We start from the raw sequence: 11604 nt of genomic DNA on the forward strand, positions 1-11604 counted from the left end.
CAGCCCCCTGCATTCCGGGCCAGAGCGCTGCCTGTCTCTGACCGCCTCTGAGGATCACCAGAGCCCTCGGCCTTTGGTTTTCTCGTCTGTAAAACGGGGACAGTAAATAGCCAACCCCAGGCGGTTGATTACATGAGCTCCTGCATGCAACCTGCTCAGTACAGTGCCTGGCACGGAGCAAGTCTCCATAAGCATGAGATACTTTTGCTCCCAACATATTGTCCAATAAAAAAAGGCACCCTTGACCAACGACTTAAATAAATTTAATCAACTGTGTTCTTTTATCAAAGATGAGATTTTTCAAGATATGTCTATATAGTAATGTTAGTTCTTCAGTTATTTTTAAACCACAATTCTATATAAAATAAACTCAGTGAAATTTTCTTATAAGTGTCAGTACCAAATATTAAATTATTTACCTGTATAAAATGGAATTTTTAATGCACTGATATCCCCTAAATCTTGAAAATAAATATATGACTTAAAATAATTAATGAAATATGGGAGTCAAAGTTCAAAACTACAGTCTACTGTTCGTTTAAAAAAATTGAAGGGCATTAACTATGTATGTTCTTTAGTATGAAAATAATGTTATTTGTCTATTAGTCAATAAAAATACAGGGGGAAATAAAAAAAAAAAAGGCACCCTGGCCAGGGGTGTTCAGTGGTTAGAACGCCATCCCATGCACTGAAGGGTTGTGGGTTAGGTTCCTGGTCAGGTCACATGCCTGAGGCGACCAATGAATGCTTTCCTCTTACATCCGTGTTTCTCTCTCTCCTTCTCCTTCCTCTGTCTCTAGAATCAATCGGGGAGAGAGGGGGCACCTATCCTTGGATGAGGATTAAAAATAAATAAATAAATAAATACATAAGGCAGGTTCTGAGCCGCAGGTACAGCCCGAGCTCATTCTGTACAAGAGGAAAGACAGGTGCGTGGCCTGTGCACCCTCCCAGGCTTCCCCGTGGTGTCTGGGGGTCGGCGGCAGGCACACCTTGCCGTTGGTTATGTCTAAAAAGTCCCAGCGCCTCGTTTCTCCCCGGCTAATGTGTACTGCTTTTGCTGTGAAGAAGGAAAAAAAAGAGATTATTTCCATCAACCTCAATAGCAACCACTACCCACCTCACTGACTCATGTGGCATTCCTGAGCCCGTGCGCGGCTGACCCCGTGCCGCCAGGGGTGGCACTGTGGCTGGGGCACCGGGGCCCTGAGGAGCAGCCTGCTTTTCGTTTTCTTTTTCCTGTTTGCTCACGGTGACAGCTGAGGTCCTCCTGCGGGCATTCTGCGTAGCACACGCATGCCAGAGATGGCTGATTTCATGTTCGGAGTGGGGGGGGGGGGGGTAGATAAAGGCACGCTGTGGTTTGTGGGGCAATAAGTCCCGGCACCTCCTGGGCGCAAACCCGGGGCAGCACCTGGAGAGTGGAAGGGTGCTAATGGTTGGGGACAGATATTCTCAGGCCTTGGATGCCAGGCCAAGAGGGGGATTAAGGGAGGGGTCCGTGGATGGGGTGGTGGGCAGTGGCCCAGGAGGGGGGGGGGAAGAAAGGAAGTGCTGCCAAAACTGATTTGGCTCAATGGATAGAAGAGCCTCGGCCTGCAGGCTGAAAGGTCCCAGGTTCGATTCCCGTCAAGGGCATGTAACTTGGTTGCTGGCACATCCCCAGTAGGGGGCGTGCAAGAGGTAGTTGATCGATGTTTCTCTCATGGATGTTTCTAGCTTTCTATCTCTCTCCTTTCCTCTCTGTAAAAAAAATCAATAAAATATTTAAAAAAAAAAAAAAAAGAAAAGAAAGAAAGAAAGAGAGAGAGAGAGAGAGAGAGAGAGGGAGGGAGGGAGGGAGGGAGGGAGGAAGGAAGAAAGAAAGTGCTTCCGGGGCCTTCCCACGAGGTTGCCCTATTCTGAGCAGCAGTGACTGTGTGTGTCTGTGTTTATATGTTTGGGGGGGAGTCCTGGGGGAGACAGGAAAGAGGTGATATTTGGCCAGGAAAGGGCTATGGAGCCTGAGGAGTGGCCCATGTTAGACATTGGCTGTGGGGGAAGGTAGATGGATCCCAGATGGACCTTCTAATAAGGGCAAGGATCTCAGTGAAGCTGTGGCTCCGAGGGTTCAGACAGGCACCTGGACATTAGCCTCCTGACCAGCACTGGCTGTCTCGCCCGGTGGGGGGGGGGGCCTTGAAGCTCAGTGTGGGGTCCTCCTCCGTCTCCCTCTAGCCCAGCGCTGGGCAGGGTGCCTGGGAGCTCACAGGTGCTCAGCAGACGCCAAATGAAGTGCCCGATTCTGAGGGTGAATGAGGTCTGCGGGCAGGTGACTCACCCGGGCCTGAGGCTGCGGAGACGGGGCCCCGGTGACCAGAGCCTGGGCGTGGGCCTTCCTTGTGTCCCCTCTGCACAGCGGGGTTAGTAAAACCCACCTCCGTCCCTTTCCTGCTCTGATAGAGCCAGGAGGCTGCAGGAGGTCCGGGAAGGAAGACTGAGGGGAGCCAAGAGAGAGCTCTTCTCTCTGCCTGCGAGTGGCCAGTGGCGGGAAATACAGGTCTGGCTCCGATGCCAGGTCTCAGTCATGGGCTCTTTCCTTTGGTGTGTGGTGCCCTCTGGTGTTCACTCTTATGAAATGCAGCTGACGGTCTAAGGACCTTGGAGGGAGGGTGTGGGCTTTAGGTGGTGCCTGGGGACCCTGACACACACACACACACACACACACACACACACACACACACACACACACACACAGCCCAGAGGAGTCCCTCCCAGCCGGGCCTTCCATGCCTGAGACCCCTGAGTGTGTCCCGGTGGGTGAGGGCCATGCTGATCCTTTCAGAAAATTGAGGGGGAGGGTGGGTGGGTGGGAGTTAATCAACGGAGGATCCTGCATGCGTATATACGCAGGGCCCTTGGACAGACAACAGGGAGGCCAGGGCCTGGGGCGAGGGGGCGGGGGACGTGCTGGAGGGGGTCAGTGGGAGAAAAAGGGGGACATATACAGTACTTGCAACAATAAAGTTATTTTTTTAAATAGAGATTTCAAAAAAAAGGCTTTAAATGACATGTTCATGATACAATGCGAAGTGAAAATTTAGTACAAAAATGCATATGAAAATATTCCCTATGCCCTAGCCCGTTTGGCTTAGTGGATAGAGTGTCAGCCCTCTGACTGAAGGGTCCCGGGTTCGATTCTGATCAAGGGCACGTACCTCGGTTGCAGCTCTATCCCCAGCTGTGCAGGAGGCAGCCAATTGGTGTGTCTTTCCCCTGCCCTTCCACTCTCTCTAAAAATCCGTGGGAAAATGTCCTTGGATGAAGATTAACAATAAAATAAAATATCTTTTTAAAAATACTGTCTATGTACACCTCTATCAAACATAGACACAAATGGCAGCCAGTCTTTGGGGAGTAGAATTATGTTTTACTTTTATTTTTTAATAATTTTCTACACTTCCTATACCGAGCACATTTTACTTCTCTACAGGTTTATTCATAAAGGAAAAATAACAAAGTCCCCTCCATTTGGTGCTCGCCCTCCGCCTACTGTGAGCTGCCAGAGCCTCCTCTTGGAACAGTTCAGAGAGGAACTTGTGAGTTGAGGATTTGTCCACTGGAGGGAACCTGTGTGCATCCTAGGGGGGAGTCTGGACACCACGCCTTACCCAGGCATTTCAGAGTCCCGGCAGGGGGCGCCCCAAAACAGATAACCGCTACCAGTGGGGTGGGCGGGAGAAAGAATGGGGGGGAGGGGAAGGATGGTGAGTCTGTGCTAATTATTACAAAGGAAAATAATAAAAAGAAAGAGGGTGGCCTAGCCGGTTTGGCTGAGTGGATAGAGCATCGGCATGCGGACTGAAGGGTCCCAGGTTCGATTCCCACCAAGGGCACATGCCTGGGTTGCAGGCTCGATTCCCCAGTCTGGGGCATGCAAGAGGCAGCCAATCAATGATTCCCTCTCATCATTGATGTTTCTATCTCTCTCTCCTCCCTTCTTCTCTGAAACCAATAAATTGATATTTAAATATTTTTTTTAAAGAAAGGGAAAGAGGGGTGGGCGGGAGGCAGGGAAGGAGGTGCCCCCAGGAGGAAGTAGCACACAGGCCCACAAGGTCAAGGACAGGCAGACAGGACCGGAGACCCTCGCAGAGACTCAGGTCTCAGGTTCGCCCTTTCCCCAAAGTAGCCTGTGGGCCTCCTGGCCCGGGCCCAGGCTCTGGGCCTCGGCAGAGGCGTCTGTCCTGCGCCAGCACACACCTGGGAACCGCTGTCAGGTGCCTGGGGGCCTTCCCAGGCCTGAAAGGAGCAGACAAAGGCAGGTTTGGAAGAGCCGGGCTGTTCTTACCCGGAGGGCAGGTGCCCCGCCCCTCCTCCCACTGTCTGCTCTCCCAGGCTCCCCGACCCCTATCCTGAGGGCAGCGCCACCCTGGGAACCCTCCCCACATGTCTGGGCCCAGGGAGGCTGAAGCCTGGAGGGAAGGAGGTCATCATCATCATCACCAGAAAGAGATGCTCTGCCCCAGGTTCAAATCCCAGCTCCCCTCTCCCCTCTCCCTTTGTGCCCTTAGGGATTTCCTAATAAGCTCCTTCCTGGAGATATAACTACTTACCATCGGTCTTCGGAAGTGAACAATGTTTAATGTATTCACAAAGTCATGCAGCCACCATCACGCTCCACTTCCAGACCGTTTTCGTCACCTGGACAAGAACCCCTGCCCAGGCACAGGCAGGCTCCGTTCTCTTCCCTGCCCCAGCCCCCGGCAGCCACACGCACTTCATGTCCATGGATGCGCATGCAATGTGTGGTCTTCTGTGGCTGGCTTCTCTCCCTTGACATGATGTTCTCAAAGTCCACCCATGTTGTAGCAGGTGCAGTACTTCGCTCCTTTCACTGCTGTGGGCGTGCCACATTTTGTTTATCCGTTCAACGGCGGATAAAAATTGAGCTGCTTCTGCTCTTTGTAACTGTTATGAAGAACGCTGCAAGGAGCATTCAAGTACAGTTTTCGAGTGGACATGTTTTCTGTTCTCTTGGGTACATTCCTAGGAGTGGACTTGCTGGGTCATGTGGTAACTTGATGTTTATTTTATTTTATTTTATTTTATTTTATATTTTATTTTAGGAACTGCCAGTTTTCTAAAGCAGGTGCACCACAGTAGCTCCATTTCTTAACCTCTCTTCCCATTGGCAAAGCATTAGTGTCGATACTTACCTTAGAGAACGGCTGTAACAATTAGATAAAATAGCGAAAGCGGTTAGCACATAGCAGGTGCTCGATAGTAGATGGTTTACAATTAGGAAACGGTTAATTCTCAGCCTGTTCCCTTCGGTTCCCTTCAAATCTGACTGGACATCCATTACTCCTCATTATCCCCACTGTCTCCCTGCATTCTGAATTTCCCTTGCATTAACTTTACTGTGGAGCAAACTACACTCTCTCTCTCTCTCTCTCTCTCTCTCTCTCTCTCTCTCACACACACACACACACACACACACACATATGCGCGCGCACACACACACGCACACACAAACACACACACCATTTGTTATTTTTTAGTATGTAGATCTTTTAATTTTTTTTAAATTGATTTTAGAGAGAGGGAAGGAGAGAGAGAGAAAGAGAAACATTGGTTGGTTGCCTCCCCCACTTTCCCCAACTGGGGATGAAACCCAAAACCTGGGTATGTACTCTGACCAGGAATCAAACCACCAACGTTTGGTGGGACAACACTCCAACCACTGACACACTGGCCCGGGACACACACTAGAGGCCTGAGGCCAAGCGACATGGAAAGATAATGTTAGAGCTACAACCGACTACTACCTGGTTCTCAAAGTGTGGCCACCAGACTGCCAGCATGAGGGAACTTGTTAAAATGTAAATCCTCAGACCTCACCCCTGACACACTGACGTCGGGACTCTGACGAGCCCCAGCATGTGTGTTTGAGACCCCTCCAGGTGACTAATGCAAACTAAAGTTCCCAGATTACAGGTGAGGAAACTGAGGCCCAGAGGCAGGCCACAGCTGGCGAAGAATGAACTCTGTAACTACGTGGTCCTGCATGCAAACTCCAGGTCTCCCATTTCCAATTGCGTGGCCTTGGGCATGTCCCTTGGCGTCTGGATCTATATTGGTGCAGGCTGGAATATCATAGACTGGGTGACTCATTTGTGTCTTAAGGTCACTTATGTCTGGAGGTTGGAAAGGCTAAGATCTAGGTGTCAGCTGACTCTTTCCTGCTGAAAGCCCTCTTCCTGGTTTGCAAACTACAGGCGTCCTCTTGTTTCCCCACAGACCCGAAAGAAAAATGATCTCTCATGTTTAGGGGCACTGATCCCATTCACGAGAGTCCACCCTCATGACCTCATTACCCTCAAAGGCCCACCTCAAAATACCTTTTGTGTAGAAGACTGAATAAACCCGAGTGACGCCTAGAGAAATGGAGTCACACAGCTTTATTACACCGGCGGTCTCAGAGGCGTCACCTCCAAACTCTGAGCAAACCAATATGGTGGAAGCCCCTCTTTCATCCCCTTTTGGTGTGTTTGTCCCCCAAATGTGGACTATACTTCCGCACCTTTCGGAGGCTTTGCAAAAAGCCCCAGGTGTTGGGGGTCTTGAGAACATACCTCAGGGCCTGGCCTGGCGCCAATACTGATACTCCCCTCCCCCTCCCACTCTCTTCGGGGGCTGTGTCAGGGCTTATGGCCTCTGTCAAATGTGAGCCTTTAGGTAACAGGTCTTGCAAGATCAGTTTGTGGAGAAAGGGGCAATGACTCAATTACAGGCTATCAAGAATGTACATTAGATTGCTGGCACCGATTCAGATTGCTAGTGCCACCTGCCCCCCCCCACCCCCCAAAAAAAATATCAGGGTTACATTGGAATGAACCTTTTAGCCTTCTCACCATCCCTTTGGGAGTGAGGATTTCAACCTACAAACATGGGGGGGTCAGTGCATCCTCATCTGTTCAACGGGAACAGGGCACACCTATCCCCAGGGTGGTCTCTGTTGTGCATGCAAAGCAGGGTGAAGGCTGGAGCTCGGGCCTCTCAACTTCCAGACCGGGGCGTTTATCCCCACGAAGCTGGTTGTCACCCTACTCCTTCCGAAAAGAGGCCCCCAGAAACCTTGACATTGGAAAGGTTCCCGTGGAGAGGAAGGCCTTGTTTTGTTCCGAGGCCCGAAAGGAAGAGCTAAGTGCCTGAGGGAAGTTGGGGGAAGGTATGTTCATTTAAGGGGAGTATTTCCACCTGGAATTGTGCAGAAACAGAACCGTAGCCCCACAGGACAGTGAGAGCTCATCCCTGGAAGACCAGCAGCATCTGGGGGCCCCTCTTCCCAGGATGCGGGAGAGGGAGGCCTTCAGAATGGGGAGTCGCTGAGGATGACCTGAGGGTCCTCAGGGGGAACCTCATCGTGGGTGTGTGCTCTTTGTCTCAATGGCACCCAACCTCTGTGGAGCCACCCTTTTTCTGCTCCTGTGTTTGGAGGGGCTGTCAATCAGGGTGCTCTGTTCACACCTGCAACCTCTGGGGAGGGCATACTACCCAGGCTGACCAATCAGAGTATCCCAATCTCCCTGACCACTCTGATTGGTTCAAGGGATAGCATGTGACCCAAGGCAAGCCAATCAGAATCTTTTTCTGCTGGAGTCGGTTCATAGCCACACACTCCCTTGAATTTTCCAATCTGGTGAGACTGCCCAATGCTTTTTTTTTTTTTTTTTTTTTTTTTTTTTTTTTTGCTTAAGGCAGTTTGGATTTCCGTGCGTGTTACCTATAAAGTCTTAAACACCGGTTCCATGTCAAAACGGGCCTTCTAGTTCTTGATTCGGTCCTGCCTCTCTCCAGCATTGCATTAAAACAACAGCAAAAAAACTAACATGCAAAGCAACATTTGTTTCAAACCACTGAACATCTTTAGACTCTTGGAGAGAAAAATGCCAAAAGGGATTCCAGTCCTAATATCAAGCAAAAAAGTTTTAAAATCCTGCCGAAACCGGTTTGACTCAATGGATAGAGCGTCGGCTTGGGGACTGAAGGGTCCCGGGTTCGATTCCGGTCAAGGGCATGTACCTTGGTTGCGGGCATATCCCCAGTAGGGGGTGTGCAAGAGGCAGCTGATCGATGACTCTCTCTCATTGATGTTTCTATCTCTCTCCCTTCCTTTCTGTACAAAATCAATAAAAAATATATTTAAAAAGAGTTTTAAAATCCCTTTTCTCCACCTCTCTCTTCAGACAGCGCATATTCCGAACAGCAGCGGCCCCTAAGCTCGCTCCTTTCTTCAAACGCACCATGAGCTTCCCCTCCTCTCCTGCCTTCCCCATGTCCACCCACCCACCTTGCTGCTCTTTGCCCCCCCCCCCCCCCCCAGCAGAGAGAAAGAGGCTGTGACTCCTCATGTGGTGATGTGGTTTGACACATGTTACTTTCAGGGCCCGGGAAAGACGTGTGACCGTAAAGTCCCACCTGCAGAGAGAGACATGACCATGAAGTCACACTTTCAGAAGATGCTGAGGTCTCTTAACCAGGAGTCACATGCCACGATTAGCTTGGTACACATTTAGCGAGGGGCTGAGCTGTTTGGGGCATCTGGAATTGTGTTCAACTGAGCCCCAGTTCTGTTACTCACTCTATTTTTTAAAGAGGTTTTATTTATTTTTTAGTATATTTTTATTGATTTCAGAGAGGAAGGGAGAGAGAGAGAGAGAGAGAGAGAGAGAGGGAGAAAAATCAATGATGAGAGAGAATCATTGATCAGCTGCCTCCTGCACACCCCCTGTACAACCCGGGCTTGTGCTCTTGGCCAAAATAGAACCTGGGACCCTTCAGTCCACAGACCAATGCTCTACCCACTGAGCTAACTGGCTAGGGCTGTTACTCTTAAAAGAGTACCTTCTATGTGCCAGGCCCTGAGGCTATATCCAGGAAGCAGAGATATTAAAGGCACAAAAATGATTTACAGGAAACGGTGATTAAATACTATCAAGGAGACTTACATGGGGATTGGAAACAAATCAGAGCTGCAGTTAAGGGCGCCTCCCTGAGAAACATGTACCAGCATCACCGTTTCCACCTAATAATCCCGTCCAAAGAGGAAGCTGCCACTCCGCTGACTGCCACACCTGCCCCTCGTGAGAGTTTCGTGCTGTGGTCTCTGCAAGTCAGGAAGTGAAAGAGGCTGGGGATTTTATATTTGCCTGGCCGAACCATCTGGAGGCTGAGTAGCAGAAGTTTTGAGCCCACAGGTTTTGAGGACAGCCAGACGGAGGTCTGAAACCCAGACCTGTCACTAAACCAGTGTGTGACCTTCGACAAGCAACGTGACCTCTCAGAGTCTCACTTGTTTGTTTGTTTTTTTAAAATATATTTTATTGATTTTTTACAGAGAGGAAGGGAGAGAGATACAGAGTTAGAAACACCGATGAGAGAGAATCATCGATCAGCTGCCTCTTGCATACCCCCTACCGGGGATGTGCCCGCAACCAATGTACATGCCCTTGACCGGAATCAAACCTGGGACCTTTCAGTCCGCAGACCAATGCTCTACCACTGAGCCAAACCGGTTTCGGCAAGAGAGTCTCATTTGTTAGCAGGGGCTATTAAAACCTCCTCCCGGGGATTGTTGGGAGGATTAAATACCATAATTTAGGTAAAGTGTACTCCCTGCTGCATCACAAAGTCTCAACAAATAATAATGCTCCTGAGTGCTGTTTTAGGTAGAGAGAGCTCAATAGAGACGTGTCCATCCTATTCCAGAATGGACTTACGATCAGTGTTTGAGATGCTGGAAAGAAACTGACCAGCACACTGAGGACAGGTGGAGGGCCCATGCCCGGGGAACTGGCTGAGATTTTCTTGGACCTGCATCCAAGATGACTTTTTCTTTAAGGTTTTGAGAGATGCAACTTACCCAAGTTCGTGGTCACAAAACGTCCTCTTATACAGGTTGGGGCAAACGCTGGTTTACAGTTGTTCCTATGGAAAATCCTATATAATAAAAGGCTAAAATGCAAATAGACTAAACTTCAGAACGACCAGCTGCTATGACATGCATTGACCATCAGGGAGCAGACGCTCAATGCAGGCGCTGCCCTCTGGTGGTCACTGCACTAACATGGGGAGTGCCGCTCGGCCAGAAGCCAGACTCACGGCTGGTGAGCGCAGTGGCAGTGGCAGGAGCCTCTCCTGCCTCCGTGGCAGTACTAAGGATGTCATACTGACAGCTCAGGCCTGGGGGGGAGCAGGCCTAAGCCGTTAGTCGGACAACCCCTGAGGGCTCTCAGACTGCGAAAAGGCATAGGCCAGGCTGGGAACACCCTCCCCCTGTGCGCGATGTCATGCACCAGGCCTCTAGTAATACAATAATCAGTAACAATACAAGAATAAACCCTTGTTTTGCCTACTCACAACTGTAAACGGACTTTTGCCCCACCTTGTATGGATGCACCAAGGCACCCAGACAAACGGTTTCCTAACGCGAAACGATGGGGTGGAGGGAAAGGGAGAGCAAGCGAAATGAGCAGGTGCCACATGCAGACCAACATCCACCGGCAGAGCAGGTAAGGTCCCACCGCAGAAATGCTCCCGCCCAGCGGGGTGCTGGGCCGGGAACGGCTGCGGTGGGTTAATGAAGTTGTAATCAAATGAAAGCTAGAGCTGCTCGCTGCACGACAGCCACCCGTCGAATGACATGGGGCACAGGCAAGGAAAGCAACGTCATCGAAAATCCAGCCAGCCAAGAAGGTGGCAGACTAGCGTCCCAAAGAACCTTCTGGAGAAAGTACAGAATGTAGGCTCTCTTATGTCTGGGAAAGGGGGGAACTTTGAGCTCAGAAAGTGATTGGTCACCACAGACATCTGGACCTTAGGAAAGGTCCAAGAAGATTGTGAAACTTCTTTGCATTGGTCACCTAGCTGTGGCCGCCGGCATGAGGTTCCTATAAATCTTTAAATAATCAGTCTACAGATGAGAATCCTCTAGGGATAAGCATACCTTCTACGGGCAGGACTAGGAAGTTACTGATGTACTTGTTAACGGAACTGGGCAGGCTCAATCCAGATGGAGTCAGAGAGACTGGTTATTTTATTCTGCTACAAAGTCATAATTTCAGAAGAAATTCCAAGAAACGTAAGAGTGTGCCTGCCACGTGAGGCCCCTTTCCTTGCCTCTGAGGTCCAGCCATGGCCCCTGTGAGCCCCTGTGAGGAAGTATCGATTGGGCTGAAGGCACGATGCAAACCCCAGGGCTACCCTGAAATTTCTGAATGCTGGCACCCAGGGAAACCCAGTAAGTTCTGTGAGAGTGCATTCTCTCTCCCAAGAACTGCTGGGATCCCAGCGAGAGCCAGCACCTGCGACAGATACTTCTCTCTGCTGCCCGCATGTCTGCTCCTGGTGCAGGGGCTTGGTCACAGCTGCACTGTGGTTGCCCGGCCCAGAGGCGAGTGGAACCCAGTCCGGCGCCTGCATAAGCTCTCTGGGTTCTCAGAATGACAGTTTTCTCATCTGTAAAGGCCCCAAGCCCTTTTAGCTCAGTGGATAGAGTATCAGACTGCAGATATCGATATTTCTCTCGGTCTTTCCCTCTCTCTAAAAATCAATGGGAAA

This window comes from Pipistrellus hanaki, assembly GCF_964339955.1.
Source record: "Pipistrellus hanaki genome assembly, chromosome: 2".
Taxonomy (NCBI): domain Eukaryota; kingdom Metazoa; phylum Chordata; class Mammalia; order Chiroptera; family Vespertilionidae; genus Pipistrellus; species Pipistrellus hanaki.